This window comes from Stegodyphus dumicola, chromosome 9 (assembly GCF_044657685.1).
Source record: "Stegodyphus dumicola isolate Sdum_Otavi_A_Nest chromosome 9, ASM4465768v1".
Lineage (NCBI taxonomy): Eukaryota > Metazoa > Arthropoda > Arachnida > Araneae > Eresidae > Stegodyphus > Stegodyphus dumicola.
The window spans coordinates 178,559,918-178,586,537 of NC_140776.1; the positions used below are offsets into that span (position 1 = coordinate 178,559,918).

Consider the following 26,620-nt stretch of genomic DNA (forward strand, 5'->3'; position numbering starts at 1 on the left):
ATGAAAACTATTTAAAATCAAAGTAGGTTAAACTATTTAAAATTTATAAATAAAAATAAATAAAATAAAAACTATTTAAAATCAAAGTTTAATATAGGTTCAAAACAGTCCCTATTTTTTTGACCTGATGCTGTCGCCATATGAACTCTGCTAAATAAGCTTCTAAACGATGTCTCGCTGTCCCCCTATGATTGCGGAACAGCAATTAAAATTCTATATTGTATCACATATTTAATATGTAATCTTAACCTATCATTCTGAAACTTAAAACTGTATTTACTAAAACACCGACACATGTAAATGATACTCGTTTAATTGTCTTTTATCCAAGCTCTTTCTGTTTGCTTGTAAATTTGGCTTTCGGATTAAAACCATTGTAACGTGTAACAGTTTAAAACATCGTAATAAAAATTATTTATTTTTAATTATTATGTAATTAACTATGCAGTTAATTAAAGAAAAAATAGATTTCTTTAAACTACGTATTCTTTAAAAATTTAAACTGAGCTAATGAAAGTAAGTAAAAGAATGAGGTCTCTTTTTTGTAAAATTCTCCACATTTCACAGTGAATAATAAAGAAAAATCGGTACTTACGTAATAACGCCACCTTAGCTGCAGATTTAGCGGTTTTAAAGTGCCGCCAATCTATATCTAGATTTTTTTGTGACAAATCATAAATTAAAACATTTTATTTAAAATTAAAAAACTTTCAAAAATGAAAACACTTTATTTAAAATCAAAGTAGTCAATCGGATTTCGGTGGAAAATAGACCGATATACAGTTTAACATAGATTCAAAACAGTCTCTATTTTCTTTGACCCGAAGCTGTCGCCATATGAACTCTGCTAAATAAAATTCTAAACGATGTTTTGCTGTCCTCCTTTGTCTCTTGTTCCTCCATTTAGCACAGCCCCACATTCTCTCAACTGTTTGTGTATGATTTCCTGCATCAGGATCAATAAAATTGTATTTATGATTAACTTTAGCATGTAGGAATCCTTCTTTTTCTATTCTATTTGTTTGGTAACCTTCCCAACTGCCAGATTAAATTTTGTGCTACCATCTGCAATGTTTTCAACAATTTTATTAAGAAGGATAGAGCCAGTTCTATTAGGAATAGTGACAGCAAACGAATCTTTTGTTTCTCTTCATATACCACCAAACACCCACTGTTCGGGTCGTACTCGACCACAATCATTTTTACGCTTATTAAACAAATTTTCATCAATTTCCACAATGCGATCTGGTCCACCTACCTTTTTGTTTGGTTTATTCTTCATATCCAAGACACATAATTTACGCATGTGATTGTTCCAATCTATAACAGCGTTATCCGATAAATCAAGTTGATTTTCACAAAATTTAATAGATGTCATCTCCTCGTACCAGCAGTATATGAATCTCAAAGCTGAACAAAATGGAATTCTGCTTCCTTCCAACCAGTTGTCTTTTCCAAGTCCCATTTGCTGATCACACCGTCTTAAATTACATTTCCAAAACGTACGTTTACCAAAATAAAGTTTCATATCATGAGAATTGGTACTTTTCGTTTTTTTTTTTCGGGGGAGGGGGTAAAATATTTCGCTTCTGAAAAAATAAAAATTGCATCTTCTTCTGTGTTTGGCAAATTGCAAGGACGCATTTTCGTAGCACTAAGAAAGGGCGTTAAAAATCAGCAAACAACAAAGCAAAAAGGAATCCGAAAGATAACTGCGTGCAAACAACAGGACTGCTCTTTATTGGCGCATCAGCGCAACTTCTGCTGCGGTGTCCTTAATACGTAAGTGCTGTGGCGTTAAATGCCGCGTACCGTATTTTCATTACCAAAACCCCACAATTACAAGTAACGGTGAATAAGTTTTGTTAAATTTTAATTTTATTTACAAGGCTTTTAATATATCTTTTCTTTTTACATTGTACCTCTTCTCTCTCTATTTTTTTAGTTGTAGATTGCTAGTTAAGTGCAGTTCTAGTTAAGACTACTGATGAAAAGCGCAGATTTAACAGGAGTATTCATATATTTGCCCTTACACAGCGAATTTTCGTTATACAGTGTCTCACAAAAGTTATGGGACACTTGGGCTTTACAAAAGGAAACTGAGGTAAAATAAATTTTAAAAAAAAAGCATGCAAAATTTTTGTGGGTGTGTTTCATACTTAAATTTAGTAACATTTATTACATAACATACATTTTCTCAAAATATTAAAATATTAATTTAATAAAAATACAACTCTTTAGAACGAAACAAAAAATGGCTCACGTAAGTGATGGGACACTTAATTTTTCATCAAATATTTATTCGAAAATTTTACCTTTTTAAAGGTTTTAATATTTTGTTTAATTTCCTTTTACTTTTAAAACATAATTTAATCTTCTTGGGATGGATTCGACTAATTTTTTTACGATTCATGGAGTGATTTTACCCCATTCTTCTTGAAGCACCGATTTTAATTCTTGTTTTGAAGAAATGGTGTGTTTGCGAATTCTTGATTCCAATTCTTGCCAAATATTCTCTATGGGATTTAAGTCTGGAGATTGTGGTGGTGTTTTATTATTTCAGGACAGTTATACAGCAGCCAGAGTCTAACGTTCAAAGCACCGTGCTCGTGGTCATTGTCCTGGTGCAATTTCAAATCGTTATGAAGGTTCAATTTTCGTGCTGAAGATTTTAAAGTTTGATTTAAAATGTCAATATGCTTGTACTGATCCATTATACTGTCAATAAAAACAAGATTACCAACTCCAGCGGAGGACATACACCCCCATACCATAACTCCGCCTCCGCCATGTTTTACTGTTGGCAACAAGTTCTGTTTGCGAAATTCTTCCCTGGGTTTTCTCCACACCAAGATTCTACCGTCAGAACCAAATATATTAAATTTACTCTCGTCAGCAAATATAGCTTCATTCCAGTAATCAGAATTCTTATTTATGTTGGATTTTGCGAAAGCCAGTCTGAGTTTTTTATTCTTTTCACTCACGAAAAATTTTTTCCTGGCTGCTCTACCGTGATATCCAGCAGATCGAATTACTCTTCCAATAGTCTCAGGATTAACAATTACTCCATATAATGCTTGCAAATCAGGCAGCCACTTTAGGAGCACTCATTCTTGGATTTTTTTTTTTTAATATTTCGAACGATAATTCGCTTTATTCCATTGGATAGCTTTGATAGTCGGCCAGGTCTTCTTTTATCCTGAATCATATGATTCTTTTTATATCATTTAATGATATTGAAAACTGTTGAATGACTCAGGATAACACATTTCAGCAGTTTCTCTAATAGGTTTTCCATGTTCAATATGCAAATTAATAACTAATTTTCGAATTTCAGGCAAAGTTTCTTTTCGTTTAGCATTCATGGGTGCACAGAGCTAAAAAACACAAAAATTCCAAAACAAACTGGAGAGAAATACTGCAGACGATTTTATAAATTATTGCCAATTACTTTTGAGTAACAATAAAAACCCCAAAAAATATTTTTATTGTAGTACGTAAGTATCTATAGGTGTCCCATCACTTATGTGAATCATTTTTTGCTCCGTTCTAAACTATTGTATTTTTATTAAATTAAGATTTTAATATTTTGAGAAAATGTATGTAATGTAATAATTGTTACTAAATTTAAGTATGAAAAGCACCCACAAAAAATTTTTACATGTTTTTCTAAATTTATCTTATTACAGTTTCCTCTTGTAAAGCACAAGTGTCCCATCACTTTTGTGAGACACTGTAAGTCCATTCTGAATGGAAAGACTTCTTTTTCCTTTGAATTAACGTAGATCGCAGTTCACCGCTTGAAGCAAATTCTATTTCCTTCAGTAACACTTATTTTAACACGTTGAGCGCCATGTCAGCAATCTGTGCCTGATGCTAGAATTTCCGTTTAGGCCGCGTCAGCCATCTGTGTCAGTCTAGTGTCAGCCACACTAGACTTTCCGTTTAGGCCGCGTCGACCACCGCTGGCTGACAGCGTGTAACATGATATATAACTATACAATTTACACTGTTTTATGGAATTACAGAAAAATTATTTAAAATTTACTTAATTTTGATTCATTACAGGACTAATGGATTTCACTGAAACATGGCAAGCATAAAAACGGTTCTCCATTACAGCTATTACAAAATGTGACAACTGTCTTAGTCTTTTTTTCTGGCCATTACTCTACCAGCTTCAGTTGCATTTTAATCATAACATAATTTATAATATTTCCGTACTCCAGAGGCTTTTCCTGGTTTTCTTTGGAGTTTATGTTATCGTTTTTAGATATTCTTGCATTTCTGTTCGACGGAATATCTTCTTTTTCACAACTTGTAAGGGATAGCGCTAATTCTTTCCGGACCTCAGTAATTCTAATTTTCTGCTTCGTAATATCTTTGCATAGAATGTAACTATTTACAAAACAGACTTGGCGCGTAACGTGTTGAATGAATGCCTATAAGAATCACGTTCCAAACGTAAACTATCTTCTACTGCGATAAGAATCGCTGGCCCAACAATACCAGTCGCGCGTGGCCTGAACGGGATTTGCTAAGAAATATGCTTGGAACGTGTTAATTACAATTCCACTATCCGAACGCGCAAACGAGTAAGATTACAGCTTATTAGTACTATGTATTACATTTAGAATATTTTTATAAATTTTCAGTATTCTAATACGATTATCATCAACTCTGCTACTTTTCCTCCTTCCGAATAATAACAATATAAGTAACGTAAAAGAGTTATAGCTTATCGTGAGTGCAGTAGATAATCCTATATAACAAGATAAATTTAATTTACTGCACTGCACAATCTTTTAATGAAAGCATATTTGGTACTTTTCCGTTCTGCCGGCGCAAACGATAAAGTCGCCAATAATGGTACAAATGATACCAAACGGAATATCCTCTCTGGTAACATCTTACGCTTCATTTTCAAAACAAGTCGCAGCCATTTCTTATCGGATTGATTGTTTCTTTCAATACTGGCATACAATTACATAGAAGTTTTACCTAGATAGTTACATTTTATGCCCTAAGATCCGAAGGCGAAAATATAGAAAAGGCAAATTCAAGGGTTAAATTCATCAATTCTAACGAGAATACGCTAGCGAAGTAAAGCAATGCGGTTTTACATAATTGAGTGAGGTATTCGTAAGAATTGAAATAATTCTTGCATTTAAACTTGTATTCCAAATTAAGATTTAACTTGAAATTAATGTAGATAATTACGGAAAGAATTAGTTTTTTGTAGCGTAGTTTACGTGAAATGATATCACTTGGGATCACGTGATACGAAGGGGCGAATCAGGATGTTGAACCATGAAAGCATAGTAAACTTTAAATTAATGTCTTTTTTCAAATTCATTATCTTTATTTACTGGCTTTTTACAAAATTTTAAACTATATTAAAATGTTTATGCCTTAAAAATAAATTCTTAGAACTAACATTTTTTAACATTTTTTATGTGTATACTGTATGCTGTCGCCAGCAAAGTCTGCTTGGCGAGATTTGCGCCCGCGAAATGGAAAGGTAGCGGATATTTTTATCTTCTTAGCATTCATCTTAACTAAAGGAGTAAATTCAATTATTACTTCTGTTGGACATTCATTTTAGACAGAAAACGTATCTTCTGAAAGAGTAAACTCTTTCTGAAATAAATTTGACAGTAAATTTTAGGAACAAACATTAACTACTTTGTAAAGTGAAATACGTTTTAATCCGTGTTGAATTCTTAATTCGAAAGAATAAATTTCAAAAATATTGTACTAAATCGCTTAGCGATGCCAGATTTCAAAAGTCCAAATCAAACTGTTCTCAAATCATAATGCTTAGAATTTTACAAATCGCATTCGGCAACTTATCTATGAAGATCTTGATAGAGAATGACAACCCAACCAATACTGGAGCAGACGCTAAAGTCGGAATTCATGGTGTTTTGGAATAAAAGTGAAATGACAGATTACGAGAAACAAATATTTCCTCCAAATAATGATACTAATTACAGGTGCATTATACTTCTGTCATTTGTCAGTAATAACAAAGAATATTTCTAGCAATGACAGTAAATAAAAATAACGTAAAAATTCAGCTACGAACTTCCATGAAGAAAGAATTCTGTTGAAAATTGAAAAGCTAAATACTTCTCACCGGCAGATTTTACTATTCCTTAAATGTTAAGTAATTTAGCAAAACCTGCTAAAGTGTTGATAAATACCTCCAATATCTGACATGAATGAGTATTTGTAATTGCCATATTAAATAAATGAAATAGATACATGTAAATCCCATATGAAATAATTTAAATATTTATAATTAAAAGTAAAGTAACGGTGAATCTTTACATTATGACAACTTGGCGATTATTTGGCGACCAACGCTGCTACAGCAACCTGCTAGTTTTGTTTTGGATGACATTTTGTTTTCACAAAGTAAAGGCATGTTTTTTTTTTTTTTTTTTTTTTTTTTCCCACACTCAACATTTTTTCCAACAATCTGCTAGCCGAATTACGCTTATACTAGAACTTTTATGGAACAAAAATGCTTAATTGGGAGAAAGTGTGAAAACGCAAACTGTTTCCCGCGTTTTTAAGAATTGCACATACACGGTATCCATGTACACATCGACCTATTTTCTCTTAAAAAGTCAAAGAAAATTGACAAAAACCCAATTCCTCTTACTCTTGTATAAAGCGCCAAACAAATAAGTGGACGATTCTGCACTTTAGCAGTGAAATTGTTTCTAAGTGCTTATTAGCTAAAATCCCGATCAGAATTTTACGGAAAATGTCACATTAAATGTCTCATAATCTCTCATTTCTCTGAGACAAAATAATCTGTATACTTCTCAGATTATTGCTAAAGTCCCACCTAGTAACCTTTATCGCCTGACCAAAATGTCACCATACTACCTGTTATCATATTCTAAAGATTAGCCAAAGTAACTTAAAATATGGGCTTCGATAATAACTACTGTGAAGTCACATTCTTGGCAGATTTCTTTTTATACTCGTATTTATCCAACATACGTTCGTTTGTCAATTTTACCATAAGTTCATTTATGCTAATAAAATAATAATGACGTAAATTGTGTAACGAGAGGAAGGATATAGTATTTTCACCCAGATTTTTAGCACCTTTTCTTGCATAATCTTCTTCGAAATGTATTCGCTCATTGATTAGCCTAGCAGAAATACTGATATGGCTTGGCAACCATTTTAAAACCGTTAACAGTTAATTTGGTTTCGAAACATGTTATATTTGAAACCAGAAACTATATTCACATTTTCCACGAAAATTTACACCTAAAACTTCATTATAATCTTCTCATTACACTCCTTTGATACATTTTAATCATAATATTAATTTAACTTGCACGATGATAAAGTCTCTGCAAAATTTCTGTGCCCCATTCTATGAGATTATTCAATCCTCCATTAAAAAAGCCATACTGCAATAACTGGTGGCCCAAAGCTGAAACGACCCACCAGCGGCCGAGCGGTAAAGTCGCTGAACACTGATATTTCGGTCCGAGGTTCGAATTCCGCGAAAGGGCTGGGTGTTTTCGTGGTTTTCCCCATGTGTAACGTGTATACGAGCCAGTTTCCCTTAGAAAGTCCTCCACGAAATCATCCCTCCCCGTAGGCAGATAGCCCTAGTGTGCTTTGCCGTAATTAAATACATCACACCACACACCAAAGCTGAAACTAATTACCATTAACATTAAAGAAAATCTTCATCACAAAATATAACGTTTAATTATATGTCATAAAATGATTACGCATACTTTTTACGTATCGAAATCGTTATATAAGCTTTTGTCTACTCGTATAATGTTTAGGAGAAAAGGTTTCCATATCTGAAATGCTGAGATGTAAAATCAATTTTCTAAGAAACCTGCGTTCAGAAATTAAATACAAATTTTAAAAAATTAATTTTTCTGACTTGCCATGAGCAATGAACAGACTTCAACAGTCCTACGCCAAGCATTTTTCACCATCAATTGAACGCATTCCTGAATTTCTCTTGATGAAAACAGAACTTACGTTAGTCATTAACCACGTATATTCTATTTATTATTTATTTAAATATTTAGGAAATATACAGATATAAATTAACAACTAATATAACATGCTTATAGTTTCTTGTTTGATACTTTTATTGATACGCAAAATGTCAATTATTTTGACACCCGAAATCAATTTACTTTTAAGTTAAAATCAATCGTAGTGTGATTAAAAAAAAAAAAAAAAAAAAACTTTGCATTCGAACTTATGTAATGAATAATGATTATATATTAATGAGTCAATTTATACGTTTACTTTAAATAAAAAATTTCCAAATTAGTATACAATCATCTTAACTTTTGTTTTTAAAATATAATAGGTTAATTTTAACGCAGTTTTAGAACTTTTCTACTTCTACTATATTATTAATTTACGTTTTTCTAATAATAAACAAGTAAATTGATAATAAATACCTAAATTAATAAATAAATTTGGTACTATTCCGTTTTGACAACCGTAAAAAAATTGCAGAGAAAACGTATGCGCAAAAGTGCCAAATCTAGCACACGCGCCCCTTTAACACCGCGCCAAATCTACCGTACGCGCTGATTTCAGACTGCGTAGGTTTATATAGTTCTATATTTCTTAAGACGCCATTGAAACATTAATTTAATATTTAAATCCTCTTTTGATATCCTATGGATGTAACAATTTGGGAATTGCCCATGACGAGAAGTCTGCAATAGAATTTTGGGTAAAGTGCAGTTTGATTTGGTTTATTAGATTACGGAAAAGCACTCGAGGGCTATCTGCCTTAAGGGGGGATGCCTTCGTGTAGGACGTTTTAAAGGAAACTGGCTCGTATACACGTTTCCCACGCAGCCAGCCCATTCGCGGGATTCGAACCTCGGACCGAACTACCAGTGCTCAGCGACGTTACCGCTCGGCCGCTGATAGGACTTGGGTAAAGTGCAGAATCACCCACTGTTTGACGCGTTTTTTAAGAATTGTACATACTCAGTATACATGTACAAAGCAACCTATTTTCACTTAAACAAAAATCCCAGAATTGCACAAAAATGGCACTGCGCACACGCTTGAGTTTATGTACACATCGACTTATTTTCATTTAAAAAGTAAAAGAAAATTGACAAAAATCCAGTTGTTTTTACCCTTGTAAAAAGCGGCAAACAAATAAGTGGGCGATTCTGCACTTCACCGAGAATATTGTCAAAGAAAAAGGCATCATTCATTATCGAAAATTACGTTTGAACAACCAACGAGATGAAATTATGCTTTAGCGATAGGTCGGTAGCGAAATAGCGATGCAGGCATCCATTCAGTTATGTTTAGGAATTTTGATATAAATTATAATAATGATCTGAAATAGTTATCGACTCTTATGCTTCCATTCAGTCATGTTTAGCTTTTTTATATAAATTATAATAATAAAAAGTATTGTATGAAATTAACCTTTCATCTAAATAAAAACATCAATCTTTAGATAGTTATTTACTATTATACTTTCTTGCATTAGGATGGCCGCAATTATTTTTGGCAGCATTGGCATCAACAATAGTTTGGCGATTTTTTGCGGCCCTTGAAATTGAATAGTACCATAAAGGGTAATACATGAAAGAATAAGTGAAAACACAGCAAGAACATTTTGCAGTGAGTCACGAATTTTCCATTGGAGAAAGACAAAATTTTTACATTAATCTCATTTATTCTATCAATCAAATACGTCGTCTGTAAACATTTCTGAGATATTTTGGTATGACAAAAATTTTTAATTCGAAAATTGAGCTAAAACTGAATTAAAACTATGTATGAATTCAGTCCGTTATTTCAGAGCTAGCGAAAGTAAATAACAAGCTCAAACATCTCGCTTTTTCTGTTCGCATACAAAAGCGTTTTTGATCTGTGAAGATTCAAACTCAGTTTCCTTACCCACAATTTCAGTTCTCAAATTGTGTAAAATATACCACATTCTCAACATTGGAGAAGTTGCGGTCGAGTCACAAATTTTGCGCATTATTACAAAAATATTACAGAAAGTGTTTTCGAAAGCGTAATTAAAGCTATTCATTTTTCTGGGAACAAAATTAAATTTGAATAAACTTTTGGAAATTAAATTATTAGAATAGCAGTACTTTCAGACGGCAAGAACAATACGTTTATCTTCTTAAGGGGACTCATACACCTTAACCCCTTATGATCTTCGACTATGTGACTGTTGCAAGAATTGGGATATTTTATTAATTTTAAAAGCAATTACTTCCAACTTTTTACAGCTGATTACATAATATAGCTGCTTTGGGAACTAGCAACCAGAAAGTTTGTGTTCCCACAAATATTTTTTTCAAATTACTCCGGTTTTTGACAAAATGTTTCGTGATGATTCCACCTTGCGCGCATAATATTTTAAAAATGGCTAATGGTACATACTTGAACTTTGATGGAATTCTTTATATGGGCTCTTATTTTTTAACTCAACCAAAAATCGGAATATTTTAATATTAAAAAATTTTATGCGCGAAAAAATTAGACTTTTTAAATAAAACACATTTTATAAACTCAACTCCAAATAAAATAAAAATTTAACATGAAATTCTTAGAAGTTTTGGTTCACAGTAGCTTCCAAATGTTATAAAAGCTGTATGTTAAATATGGAATTAAATTGCGCAACAGAATGTTTTAAACTCTGCGCGCAAGGTGGAAACATGACGAAAATTTTTGTCAGAAAGCGGATTAAATTACAAAAATATCGGTTACAGCCGAAAACATCGCGGCAAAAACATCGCGGAAGAAAACGCCGCGGAGAAAACAACGCAAGGCGAACGTGGGAGAAAACATCGTAAAGAGAAAACATCGCAGTCCTAAAACATCGTGGTACAAAACGTCGAAAATAAAGCGGTTCAAAAATTTCGCAATTTAAAAACATCGTGGTAAAAATTAAGTGTCTACAAATCATCGCATGACGATAACATCGCAGACATGCTTTTTTCATACATGCTTTTCGCAAACATGGATATTCCCATAATGATTTGTGAGCGCAAGCTGAAAGAAGGATAATTTTTACTTTCACATTTTTTTATTAACTAATAAATTTTTTCTGAAAATGTAAGAAGAAAACTTAAGCATAGCATATTAATGCAAGTTATACCCGCCAACAAAGTCTGCTTGGCGAGATTTGCGTCCGCGAAACGGAAAGGTACCGGATATTTTTATCCTCTTAGCATTCATCTTACTAAAGGAGTAAATTCAATTATTACTTCTGTTGGACATTGTTTTTAGACAGAAAACATATCTTCTGAAAGAGTAAACTCTTTCAGAAATTAATTTGACAGTAAATTTCAGGAACAAACATTAACTACTTTGTAAAGTGAAATACTTTTCCATCCGTGTTGAATTCTTAATTCGAAAGAATAAATTTCAAAAATATTGTACTAAATCGCTTAGCGATGCCAGATTTCAAAAGTCAAAATCAAACTGTTCTCAAATCATAATGCTTCGAATTTTACAAATCGCATTCGGGAACTTATCTATGAAAATCTTGATAGAGAATGGCAACCCAACCAATACTGGAGCAGACGCTAAAGTCGGAATTCATGGTGTTTTGGCATAAAGTGAAATGACAGATTACGAGAAACAAATATTTCCTCCAAATAAAGATATTAATTACAGGTGCATTATACTTCTGTCATTTGTCAGTAATAACAAAGAATATTTCTAGCAATGACAGTAAATAAAAATAACGTAAAAATTCAGCTACGAACTTCCATGAAGAAAGAATTCTGTAGAAAATTGAAAAGCTAGCTTCTCACCGGCAGATTTTACTATTTATTAAATGTTAAGTAATTTAGCAAAACTTGGTACAGTGCTGATAAATAACTCCAATATCTGACATGAATGTATGAGTATCTGTAATTAGCATATTAAATAAATGAAATAGATACATGTAAATCCCATATTAAATAATTTAAATATTTATAATTAAGAGTAAAGTAACAGTGAATCTTTACATTATGACATCTTGGCGATTTTTTGGCGAAATTTGGCGACCAACCCTGCTACAGCAACCTGCTAGTTTTGTTTTGGACGCCATTTTGTTTTCACGAAGTAAAGGCATGTTTTGTTTTTACTCAACATTTCTTCCAACAATCTGCTAGCTGAATTACGCTTATGCTAGAACTTTTATGGAACAAAAGTGCTTAATCATGACGAAGATTAGGTGCGAAATTGTTTCTAAGTGCTTATTAGCTAAAATCATGATCGGAAGTTTCCGGAAAGTAGTGCACAGAAATTTGTTTTTACAGAGCAAATTTATATATGAAACATGTAACTAATTCTTCTCTTAAAATAGAAAAATTTGCACGAAAATGCAGGAAAATTTTGTGAATCTTTGAAGTCGGTAAAAAGGACATACTATATGAAATTACCTGATCGCTAAAAAGTATGTATACTATGCAAGCTTTTATATCTTCAGCTTGCATATACTCTTTCCAAGGATGAACATTTGCACGTGTAAAATAAATAAAATCTGCAAGAAATTACATTAATTTTCTTTTCCCTCTAATTTATCCATTATAAAAGTCACCACAAAATAATCTGTGGCTGGAACTGTGTACTTCTCACATTATTGCTAAAGTCCTAGCTAGTAACCTTTATCGCCTTACCAAAATGTCGCCAAACTACCTGTTACCATATTCCAAAGATTCGCCAAATTGGGTGGGACCCCATAAGTATTGGGATAATCCGACACACGCGTGAATGAAACTGTCAGTTTTTCACCTGCTCTATAATATACTATTGCAGTTTTAGGCCACTAAATTTAATTTCTAATCTTAAGACATAGAACAATGGGAAAATTTTAAATAAGTAACAGACGAAATGACAGCGTCACGTGCAAAGCAAGGAAAATGAACGTTTATATTATAAAAAGAATGCGTCGAAACGTTTTAGTTTTTACCTTCATTTGCATTGTCTTATCTTTATCTATTTTCAGAAGTTATTATAAGTTAAGCGGAGTTGGAACCCCAAAATCTTCAAAAAATTTCGATTTCGGATTTTTGCATTTTCAAATTCTCTACACTTTTATCTTTCTAAAAATACCATTCGTTAATCTCTATGAAAATTAGAACTGTAAAAAAATCTAGTTTTAATTTGTCATCTACTGCTTTGATCAATGAGGATTTTCACATAAAAACGCGTTTTTCTCCAAACGTGATTTTTTTATACTCGATGTACCTTTTCTCAGGAACTACTGCTCACAGGTATCTAAATTTTTATGGCTTATTTATTAGGTTCCCTAATATTTACTGAAATGAGCTTTTTGTAATAAACTTAGAGAAAAAAAATTTTTAATTTTTTTGTGTGAGAAAAGTGCTAAATTTTACTATGCCTAACAAAATATCCTGTAATTTACTCTAAAATTCAAAATGTTTCAAAAGCTCATTTCAGTACAATCAGATAGGTATACTTTAATTACAGAAAAAAATTTCAAGCTTGTATCTACAGCAGACTTTGAGAAAAGGTATATCGAAAATGGCCAATTTAACATTGTCGGTATAGGAGTTTCTGATACCTCTTAAAGAAATATCAAAACTGCTAAAATATTTGACGATTCCCTGCTTCAGATCCCGCGACCCCCAAAGGGGTTCGCCACTCACAGTTTAAGAAACCTTGACGTAATACATACTTCGCCCAGAGTCATATTTTGCTCGCCATTAACACTTTAGAGCAAAACTGGCATAAACTGAACATAAATCGATTCTTACATAAGTCTATTTTAGGAGCTGTCCTAAGCTGTTATATTGAAACTTTCTGTATATAGTTTCTTTTTATCTGATACGAAATGTTTGAATCTTCCTCTTCAGTATTATGACTTTCTTTACATGCATTCGCACCTCATCGTACGTGAAAGCCATCTTTCTCGTTTTCCTTTTCCTCTTAACTTTTTCCTTCAACATAAGAAAGAAACTGACAGATTTCTTACACCCACTTACAAAGAAACTGATATCTGTGTCGCCTAGTATTGACTTCCTGGATTTATTGTGAACCAGAATTCCATTTTAATAGAAACATATACGGAATTCTTCGATGCTGTATCACGTCGTGTGATAGCTGACAGGATATCCTTCCCCACTACGAAGAAATTAAAAGAAAAATGTTTGAGTAACTCGTTGAACAGTGCAGTCATTTTTAGATACTTTAAAGTACTTTGCGTTTGATTAGTCATTTAAAAAAAAACATATTAACCGTGGTTTTAAATAAAATAAAACATATTCAAATGCATAAAAGATCCTTGGATAGCCTTTTTTGAATATGCTAAAACTTCTGTCTTAAAAGGACTCAAACGAAAATGGCTAATCTTTGTACATAATCCAAAGATTCACTAAGCTCTCTTTTGGGCTCTGTTTGCAGGAACAAGTCTCAGTTGACGATGATCTATTGCAGAAGCAGTTATAGAACAGACTTTTTTAAGTGTGCAAATATAGACATACACTGTTTTTTTTTTTTTTCCGAAACTCAAACGTTTTTCCTTATTTATATAAACGTTAAAATAATGAACGAATAATATGAATGGATAGTAAAAGAATAATATGAACGTTAAATAAGAAATGGTGAGGTAAGACATCATTCAATTAATTTTCAAGAATTTACTTATTACTTTCACGCATACATTTTATAGCATTTAGGTATTTATTTTTAAAAAAATCAATGAATAAAAATACTTACAAACTGTTTCTTATTTGTTTTGTTCCTGCTGAAATTTAGTGGCAATCGCTTCGATATCAAATACAAAACAGTTCTTCTTGCCACGAATTTTGCAGTAAAACACTGTATTCCTGCACCAACTTTCCCGCAGTTTCTTTCACTTCCAGTTGATTCCACAAGTGCATAATTTAAAGCAAAATTTATCACGAGTTGCCTATGAAAACGGTTCAAACTCGAAACACAGTAAAAATAACGCATACGTTAATGGCGACTGAAGAATTGTTTTGAGTACAATTGAAAGCCGAACTGTTACTGGCATAGTTGCCAGAGTTTAGCACATTCTGAGAAATGAAGCCAAGGTCTACCAAGGTCGCCACATTTTCCCCACAAATATGGGATAATTCCTAAGCACCCTTTTATGTCTATATATAACGTGATACGAGCCGATTTTCTTTTTATGTAGCATCGTATACAGAGGAAACTCTACCTTGGCTGCTTTGCTGTGTAAATTAAGCAACCAAATTGCATTCAGACTGAAGTCATGCATTACAAGAACTTTATGGATCATATAGTAGTCTTTTGCATTCATATTTCAACAAATGTTTAATCTTAAATTTCATGGCATTGTATAGAGAGGAAACTCTACCTTGGTTCCTTTGCTATGTAAATTAAGCAACCAACGTGCATTCAGATTGAAGCCGTGCTTTATAAGAGCTTTATGGATCATATAGTAGTCTTTTACATTATGATTTCAACAAATGTTTAATCCAAAATGCCATGGCATCGCATACAGAGGAAACTCTGCCTTGGCTGCTTTGCTATGTAAATTAAGCAACCAATTTGCATTCAGATTCAAGCCGCGCTTTATAAAAGCTTTAAGGATCATATAGTAGTCTTTTGTATTATGATTTCAACAAATGTTTAATCCTAAATGCCATGGCATCGTATACAGAGGAAACTCTACCATGGCTGCTTTCCTGTGTAAATTAAGCAGCCAAATTGCATTCAGACTGAAGTCATGCATTACAAGAACTTTATGGATCATATAGTAGTCTTTTGCATTATGATTTCAACAAATGTTTAATCCTAAATGCCATGGCATCGTATACAGAGGAAACTCTACCTTGGCTGCTTTCCTGTGTAAATTAAGCAACCAAATTGCATTCAGACTGAAGTCATGCATTACAAGAACTTTATGGATCATATAGTAGTCTTTTGCATTATGAATTCAACAAATGATTAATCTTAAATGTCACGGCATTGTATACAGAGGAAACTCTACCTTGGCTGCTTTGCTATGTAAATTAAGCAACCAACTTGCATTCAGATTGAAGCCGTGCATTATAAAAGCTTTAAGGATCATATAGTAGTCTTTTGTATTATGATTTCAACAAATGTTTAATCCTAAATGCCATGGCATCGTATACAGAGGAAACTCTACCTTGGCTGCTTTCCTGTGTAAATTAAGCAACCAAATTGCATTCAGACTGAAGTCATGCATTACAAGAACTTTATGGATCATATAGTAGTCTTTTGCATTATGATTTCAACAAATGTTTAATCCTAAATGCCATGGCATCGTATACAGAGGAAACTCTACCTTGGCTGCTTTCCTGTGTAAATTAAGCAACCAAATTGCATTCAGACTGAAGTCATGCATTACAAGAACTTTATGGATCATATAGTAGTCTTTTGCATTATGATTTCAACAAATGATTAATCTTAAATGTCATGGAATTGTATACAGAGGAAACTCTACCTTGGCTGCTTTGCTATGTAAATTAAGCAACCAACTTGCATTCAGATTGAAGCCGTGCTTTATAAAAGCTTTATAGATCATATAGTAGTTTTTTGCATTATGATTTCAACAAATGATTAATCTTAAATGTCATGGCATTGTATACAGAGGAAACTCTACCTTGGCTGCTTTGCTATGTAAATTAAGCAACCAAATTGCATTCAGATTGAAGTCATGCATTACAAGAACTTTATGGATCATATAGTAGTCTTTTGCATTATGATTTCAACAAATGTTTAATCCTAAATGCCATGGCATCGTATACAGAGGAAACTCTACCTTGGCTGCTTTCCTGTGTAAATTAAGCAACCAAATTGCATTCAGACTGAAGTCATGCATTACAAGAACTTTATGGATCATATAGTAGTCTTTTGCATTATGATTTCAACAAATGCTTAATCCTAAATGCCATGGCGTCGTATACAGAGGAAACTCTACCTTGGCTGCTTTCCTGTGTAAATTAAGCAACCAAATTGCATTCAGACTGAAGTCATGCATTACAAGAACTTTATGGATCATATAGTAATCTTTTGCATTATGATTTCAACAAATGTTTAATCCTAAATGCCATGGCATCGTATACAGAGGAAACTCTACCTTGGCTGCTTTCCTGTGTAAATTAAGCAACCAAATTGCATTCAGACTGAAGTCATGCATTACAAGAACTTTATGGATCATATAGTAGTCTTTTGCATTATGATTTCAACAAATGTTTAATCCTAAATGCTATGGCATCGTATACAGAGGAAACTCTACCTTGGCTGCTTTCCTGTGTAAATTAAGCAACCAAATTGCATTCAGACTGAAGTCATGCATTACAAGAACTTTATGGATCATATAGTAGTCTTTTGCATTATGATTTCAACAAATGCTTAATCCTAAATGCCATGGCGTCGTATACAGAGGAAACTCTACCTTGGCTGCTTTCCTGTGTAAATTAAGCAACCAAATTGCATTCAGACTGAAGTCATGCATTACAAGAACTTTATGGATCATATAGTAATCTTTTGCATTATGATTTCAACAAATGTTTAATCCTAAATGCCATGGCATCGTATACAGAGGAAACGTTACCTTGGCTGCTTTCCTGTGTAAATTAAGCAACCAAATTGCATTCAGACTGAAGTCATGCATTACAAGAACTTTATGGATCATATAGTAGTCTTTTGCATTATGAGTTCAACAAATGCTTAATCCTAAATGCCATGGCATCGTATACAGAGGAAACTCTACCTTGGCTGCTTTCCTGTGTAAATTAAGCAACCAAATTGCATTCAGACTGAAGTCATGCATTACAAGAACTTTATGGATCATATAGTAGTCTTTTGCATTATGATTTCAACAAATGTTTAATCCTAAATGCCATGGCATCGTATACAGAGGAAACTCTACCTTGGCTGCTTTCCTGTGTAAATTAAGCAACCAAATTGCATTCAGACTGAAGTCATGCATTACAAGAACTTTATGGATCATATAGTAATCTTTTGCATTATGATTTCAACAAATGTTTAATCCTAAATGCCATGGCATCGTATACAGAGGAAACGTTACCTTGGCTGCTTTCCTGTGTAAATTAAGCAACCAAATTGCATTCAGACTGAAGTCATGCATTACAAGAACTTTATGGATCATATAGTAGTCTTTTGCATTATGAGTTCAACAAATGTTTAATCCTAAATGCCATGGCATCGTATACAGAGGAAACTCTACCTTGGCTGCTTTCCTGTGTAAATTAAGCAACCAAATTGCATTCAGACTGAAGTCATGCATTACAAGAACTTTATGGATCATATAGTAGTCTTTTGCATTATGATTTCAACAAATGTTTAATCCTAAATGCCATGGCATCGTATACAGAGGAAACTCTACCTTGGCTGCTTTCCTGTGTAAATTAAGCAACCAAATTGCATTCAGACTGAAGTCATGCATTACAAGAACTTTATGGATCATATAGTAGTCTTTTGCATTATGATTTCAACAAATGCTTAATCCTAAATGCCATGGCATCGTATACAGAAGAAACTCTACCTTGGCTGCTTTCCTGTGTAAATTAAGCAACCAAATTGCATTCAGACTGAAGTCATGCATTACAAGAACTTTATGGATCATATAGTAGTCTTTTGCATTATGATTTCAACAAATGTTTAATCCTAAATGCCATGGCATCGTATACAGAGGAAACTCTACCTTGGCTGCTTTCCTGTGTAAATTAAGCAACCAAATTGCATTCAGACTGAAGTCATGCATTACAAGAACTTTATGGATCATATAGTAGTCTTTTGCATTATGATTTCAACAAATGTTTAATCCTAAATGCCATGGCATCGTATACAGAGGAAACTCTACCTTGGCTGCTTTCCTGTGTAAATTAAGCAACCAAATTGCATTCAGACTGAAGTCATGCATTACAAGAACTTTATGGATCATATAGTAGTCTTTTGCATTATGATTTCAACAAATGTTTAATCCTAAATGCCATGGCATCGTATACAGAGGAAACTCTACCTTGGCTGCTTTCCTGTGTAAATTAAGCAACCAAATTGCATTCAGACTGAAGTCATGCATTACAAGAACTTTATGGATCATATAGTAGTCTTTTGCATTATGATTTCAACAAATGCTTAATCCTAAATGCCATGGCGTCGTATACAGAGGAAACTCTACCTTGGCTGCTTTCCTGTGTAAATTAAGCAACCAAATTGCATTCAGACTGAAGTCATGCATTACAAGAACTTTATGGATCATATAGTAATCTTTTGCATTATGATTTCAACAAATGTTTAATCCTAAATGCCATGGCATCGTATACAGAGGAAACGTTACCTTGGCTGCTTTCCTGTGTAAATTAAGCAACCAAATTGCATTCAGACTGAAGTCATGCATTACAAGAACTTTATGGATCATATAGTAGTCTTTTGCATTATGAGTTCAACAAATGTTTAATCCTAAATGTCATGGCATCGTATACAGAGGAAACTCTACCTTGGCTGCTTTCCTGTGTAAATTAAGCAACCAAATTGCATTCAGACTGAAGTCATGCATTACAAGAACTTTATGGATCATATAGTAGTCTTTTGCATTATGATTTCAACAAATGTTTAATCCTAAATGCCATGGCATCGTATACAGAGGAAACTCTACCTTGGCTGCTTTCCTGTGTAAATTAAGCAACCAAATTGCATTCAGACTGAAGTCATGCATTACAAGAACTTTATGGATCATATAGTAGTCTTTTGCATTATGATTTCAACAAATGCTTAATCCTAAATGCCATGGCATCGTATACAGAAGAAACTCTACCTTGGCTGCTTTCCTGTGTAAATTAAGCAACCAAATTGCATTCAGACTGAAGTCATGCATTACAAGAACTTTATGGATCATATAGTAGTCTTTTGCATTATGATTTCAACAAATGTTTAATCCTAAATGCCATGGCATCGTATACAGAGGAAACTCTACCTTGGCTGCTTTCCTGTGTAAATTAAGCAACCAAATTGCATTCAGACTGAAGTCATGCATTACAAGAACTTTATGGATCATATAGTAGTCTTTTGCATTATGATTTCAACAAATGTTTACTCCTAAATGCCATGGCATCGTATACAGAGGAAACTCTACCTTGGCTGCTTTCCTGTGTAAATTAAGCAACCAAATTGCATTCAGACTGAAGTCATGCATTACAAGAACTTTATGGATCATATAGTAGTCTTTTGCATTATGATTTCAACAAATGTTTAATCCTAAATGCCATGGCATCGTATACAGAGGAAACTCTACCTTGGCTGCTTTCCTGTGTAAATTAAGCAACCAAATTGCATTCAGACTGAAGTCATGCATTACAAGAACTTTATGGATCATATAGTAGTCTTTTGCATTATGATTTCAACAAATGTTTAATCCTAAATGCCATGGCATCGTATACAGAGGAAACTCTACCTTGGCTGCTTTCCTGTGTAAATTAAGCAACCAAATTGCATTCAGACTGAAGTCATGCATTACAAGAACTTTATGGATCATATAGTAGTCTTTTGCAATATGATTTCAACAAATGCTTAATCCTAAATGCCATGGCATCGTATACAGAGGAAACTCTACCTTGGCTGCTTTCCTGTGTAAATTAAGCAACCAAATTGCATTCAGACTGAAGTCATGCATTTTAAGAACTTTATGGATCATATAGTAATCTTTTGCATTATGATTTCAACAAATGTTTAATCCTAAATGCCATGGCATCGTATACAGAGGAAACTCTACCTTGGCTGCTTTCCTGTGTAAATTAAGCAACCAAATTGCATTCAGACTGAAGTCATGCATTACAAGAACTTTATGGATCATATAGTAGTCTTTTGCATTATGATTTCAACAAATGTTTAATCCTAAATGCCATGGCATCGTATACAGAGGAAACTCTACCTTGGCTGCTTTCCTGTGTAAATTAAGCAACCAAATTGCATTCAGACTGAAGTCATGCATTACAAGAACTTTATGGATCATATAGTAGTCTTTTGCATTATGATTTCAACAAATGTTTAATCCTAAATGCCATGGCATCGTATACAGAGGAAACTCTACCTTGGCTGCTTTCCTGTGTAAATTAAGCAACCAAATTGCATTCAGACTGAAGTCATGCATTACAAGAACTTTATGGATCATATAGTAGTCTTTTGCATTATGATTTCAACAAATGCTTAATCCTAAATGCCATGGCATCGTATACAGAAGAAACTCTACCTTGGCTGCTTTCCTGTGTAAATTAAGCAACCAAATTGCATTCAGACTGAAGTCATGCATTACAAGAACTTTATGGATCATATAGTAGTCTTTTGCATTATGATTTCAACAAATGTTTAATCCTAAATGCCATGGCATCGTATACAGAGGAAACTCTACCTTGGCTGCTTTCCTGTGTAAATTAAGCAACCAAATTGCATTCAGACTGAAGTCATGCATTACAAGAACTTTATGGATCATATAGTAGTCTTTTGCATTATGATTTCAACAAATGTTTACTCCTAAATGCCATGGCATCGTATACAGAGGAAACTCTACCTTGGCTGCTTTCCTGTGTAAATTAAGCAACCAAATTGCATTCAGACTGAAGTCATGCATTACAAGAACTTTATGGATCATATAGTAGTCTTTTGCATTATGATTTCAACAAATGTTTAATCCTAAATGCCATGGCATCGTATACAGAGGAAACTCTACCTTGGCTGCTTTCCTGTGTAAATTAAGCAACCAAATTGCATTCAGACTGAAGTCATGCATTACAAGAACTTTATGGATCATATAGTAGTCTTTTGCATTATGATTTCAACAAATGTTTAATCCTAAATGCCATGGCATCGTATACAGAGGAAACTCTACCTTGGCTGCTTTCCTGTGTAAATTAAGCAACCAAATTGCATTCAGACTGAAGTCATGCATTACAAGAACTTTATGGATCATATAGTAGTCTTTTGCAATATGATTTCAACAAATGCTTAATCCTAAATGCCATGGCATCGTATACAGAGGAAACTCTACCTTGGCTGCTTTCCTGTGTAAATTAAGCAACCAAATTGCATTCAGACTGAAGTCATGCATTTTAAGAACTTTATGGATCATATAGTAATCTTTTGCATTATGATTTCAACAAATGTTTAATCCTAAATGCCATGGCATCGTATACAGAGGAAACTCTACCTTGGCTGCTTTCCTGTGTAAATTAAGCAACCAAATTGCATTCAGACTGAAGTCATGCATTACAAGAACTTTATGGATCATATAGTAGTCTTTTGCATTATGATTTCAACAAATGTTTAATCCTAAATGCCATGGCATCGTATACAGAGGAAACTCTACCTTGGCTGCTTTCCTGTGTAAATTAAGCAACCAAATTGCATTCAGACTGAAGTCATGCATTACAAGAACTTTATGGATCATATAGTAGTCTTTTGCATTATGATTTCAACAAATGTTTAATCCTAAATGCCATGGCATCGTATACAGAGGAAACTCTACCTTGGCTGCTTTCCTGTGCAAATTAAGCAACCAAATTGCATTCAGACTGAAGTCATGCATTACAAGAACTTTATGGATCATATAGTAGTCTTTTGCAATATGATTTCAACAAATGCTTAATCCTAAATGCCATGGCATCGTATACAGAGGAAACTCTACCTTGGCTGCTTTCCTGTGTAAATTAAGCAACCAAATTGCATTCAGACTGAAGTCATGCATTTTAAGAACTTTATGGATCATATAGTAATCTTTTGCATTATGATTTCAACAAATGTTTAATCCTAAATGCCATGGCATCGTATACAGAGGAAACTCTACCTTGGCTGCTTTCCTGTGTAAATTAAGCAACCAAATTGCATTCAGACTGAAGTCATGCATTACAAGAACTTTATGGATCATATAGTAGTCTTTTCCATTATGATTTCAACAAATGTTTAATCCTAAATGCCATGGCATCGTATACAGAGGAAACTCTACCTTGGCTGCTTTCCTGTGTAAATTAAGCAACCAAATTGCATTCAGACTGAAGTCATGCATTACAAGAACTTTATGGATCATATAGTAGTCTTTTGCATTATGATTTCAACAAATGTTTAATCCTAAATGCCATGGCATCGTATACAGAGGAAACTCTGCCTTGGCTGCTTTCCTGTGTAAATTAAGCAACCAAATTGCATTCAGACTGAAGTCATGCATTACAAGAACTTTATGGATCATATAGTAGTCTTTCGCATTATGATTTCAACAAGTGTTTAATCCTAAATGCCATGGCATCGTATAGAGAGGAAACTCTACCTTGGCTGCTTTCCTGTGTAAATTAAGCAACCAAATTGCATTCAGACTGAAGTCATGCATTACAAGAACTTTATGGATCATATAGTAGTCTTTTGCATTATGATTTCAACAAATGCTTAATCCTAAATGCCATGGCGTCGTATACAGAGGAAACTCTACCTTGGCTGCTTTCCTGTGTAAATTAAGCAACCAAATTGCATTCAGACTGAAGTCATGCATTACAAGAACTTTATGGATCATATAGTAATCTTTTGCATTATGATTTCAACAAATGTTTAATCCTAAATGCCATGGCATCGTATACAGAGGAAACGTTACCTTGGCTGCTTTCCTGTGTAAATTAAGCAACCAAATTGCATTCAGACTGAAGTCATGCATTACAAGAACTTTATGGATCATATAGTAGTCTTTTGCATTATGAGTTCAACAAATGTTTAATCCTAAATGTCATGGCATCGTATACAGAGGAAACTCTACCTTGGCTGCTTTCCTGTGTAAATTAAGCAACCAAATTGCATTCAGACTGAAGTCATGCATTACAAGAACTTTATGGATCATATAGTAGTCTTTTGCATTATGATTTCAACAAATGTTTAATCCTAAATGCCATGGCATCGTATACAGAGGAAACTCTACCTTGGCTGCTTTCCTGTGTAAATTAAGCAACCAAATTGCATTCAGACTGAAGTCATGCATTACAAGAACTTTATGGATCATATAGTAGTCTTTTGCATTATGATTTCAACAAATGCTTAATCCTAAATGCCATGGCATCGTATACAGAAGAAACTCTACCTTGGCTGCTTTCCTGTGTAAATTAAGCAACCAAATTGCATTCAGACTGAAGTCATGCATTACAAGAACTTTATGGATCATATAGTAGTCTTTTGCATTATGATTTCAACAAATGTTTAATCCTAAATGCCATGGCATCGTATACAGAGGAAACTCTACCTTGGCTGCTTTCCTGTGTAAATTAAGCAACCAAATTGCATTCAGACTGAAGTCATGCATTACAAGAACTTTATGGATCATATAGTAGTCTTTTGCATTATGATTTCAACAAATGTTTACTCCTAAATGCCATGGCATCGTATACAGAGGAAACTCTACCTTGGCTGCTTTCCTGTGTAAATTAAGCAACCAAATTGCATTCAGACTGAAGTCATGCATTACAAGAACTTTATGGATCATATAGTAGTCTTTTGCATTATGATTTCAACAAATGTTTAATCCTAAATGCCATGGCATCGTATACAGAGGAAACTCTACCTTGGCTGCTTTCCTGTGTAAATTAAGCAACCAAATTGCATTCAGACTGAAGTCATGCATTACAAGAACTTTATGGATCATATAGTAGTCTTTTGCATTATGATTTCAACAAATGTTTAATCCTAAATGCCATGGCATCGTATACAGAGGAAACTCTACCTTGGCTGCTTTCCTGTGTAAATTAAGCAACCAAATTGCATTCAGACTGAAGTCATGCATTACAAGAACTTTATGGATCATATAGTAGTCTTTTGCAATATGATTTCAACAAATGCTTAATCCTAAATGCCATGGCATCGTATACAGAGGAAACTCTACCTTGGCTGCTTTCCTGTGTAAATTAAGCAACCAAATTGCATTCAGACTGAAGTCATGCATTTTAAGAACTTTATGGATCATATAGTAATCTTTTGCATTATGATTTCAACAAATGTTTAATCCTAAATGCCATGGCATCGTATACAGAGGAAACTCTACCTTGGCTGCTTTCCTGTGTAAATTAAGCAACCAAATTGCATTCAGACTGAAGTCATGCATTACAAGAACTTTATGGATCATATAGTAGTCTTTTGCATTATGATTTCAACAAATGTTTAATCCTAAATGCCATGGCATCGTATACAGAGGAAACTCTACCTTGGCTGCTTTCCTGTGTAAATTAAGCAACCAAATTGCATTCAGACTGAAGTCATGCATTACAAGAACTTTATGGATCATATAGTAGTCTTTTGCATTATGATTTCAACAAATGTTTAATCCTAAATGCCATGGCATCGTATACAGAGGAAACTCTACCTTGGCTGCTTTCCTGTGTAAATTAAGCAACCAAATTGCATTCAGACTGAAGTCATGCATTACAAGAACTTTATGGATCATATAGTAGTCTTTTGCATTATGATTTCAACAAATGCTTAATCCTAAATGCCATGGCATCGTATACAGAAGAAACTCTACCTTGGCTGCTTTCCTGTGTAAATTAAGCAACCAAATTGCATTCAGACTGAAGTCATGCATTACAAGAACTTTATGGATCATATAGTAGTCTTTTGCATTATGATTTCAACAAATGTTTAATCCTAAATGCCATGGCATCGTATACAGAGGAAACTCTACCTTGGCTGCTTTCCTGTGTAAATTAAGCAACCAAATTGCATTCAGACTGAAGTCATGCATTACAAGAACTTTATGGATCATATAGTAGTCTTTTGCATTATGATTTCAACAAATGTTTACTCCTAAATGCCATGGCATCGTATACAGAGGAAACTCTACCTTGGCTGCTTTCCTGTGTAAATTAAGCAACCAAATTGCATTCAGACTGAAGTCATGCATTACAAGAACTTTATGGATCATATAGTAGTCTTTTGCATTATGATTTCAACAAATGTTTAATCCTAAATGCCATGGCATCGTATACAGAGGAAACTCTACCTTGGCTGCTTTCCTGTGTAAATTAAGCAACCAAATTGCATTCAGACTGAAGTCATGCATTACAAGAACTTTATGGATCATATAGTAGTCTTTTGCATTATGATTTCAACAAATGTTTAATCCTAAATGCCATGGCATCGTATACAGAGGAAACTCTACCTTGGCTGCTTTCCTGTGTAAATTAAGCAACCAAATTGCATTCAGACTGAAGTCATGCATTACAAGAACTTTATGGATCATATAGTAGTCTTTTGCAATATGATTTCAACAAATGCTTAATCCTAAATGCCATGGCATCGTATACAGAGGAAACTCTACCTTGGCTGCTTTCCTGTGTAAATTAAGCAACCAAATTGCATTCAGACTGAAGTCATGCATTTTAAGAACTTTATGGATCATATAGTAATCTTTTGCATTATGATTTCAACAAATGTTTAATCCTAAATGCCATGGCATCGTATACAGAGGAAACTCTACCTTGGCTGCTTTCCTGTGTAAATTAAGCAACCAAATTGCATTCAGACTGAAGTCATGCATTACAAGAACTTTATGGATCATATAGTAGTCTTTTGCATTATGATTTCAACAAATGTTTAATCCTAAATG

The 26,620-nt window shown here is 33.6% G+C and overlaps 1 protein-coding gene across 2 annotated transcripts in view; it reads right to left on the minus strand.

Annotated features, from left to right (window-relative positions):
* The window catches only part of LOC146995570 (uncharacterized), a 790,646-nt gene that overhangs the window by 672,814 nt on the left and 91,212 nt on the right, over positions 1 to 26,620 (minus strand). Inside the window, exon 1 of one of the 2 annotated variants that reach the window (XM_085824395.1) lies at positions 14,737 to 14,975. The exons of the other annotated variant lie outside the window; for it this stretch is intronic. The gene's annotated coding sequence lies outside the window, so the exon portion shown is untranslated. Of the gene's footprint in view, positions 1 to 14,736; positions 14,976 to 26,620 lie in introns of those variants that run through there. 2 annotated transcript variants of the gene reach the window in all.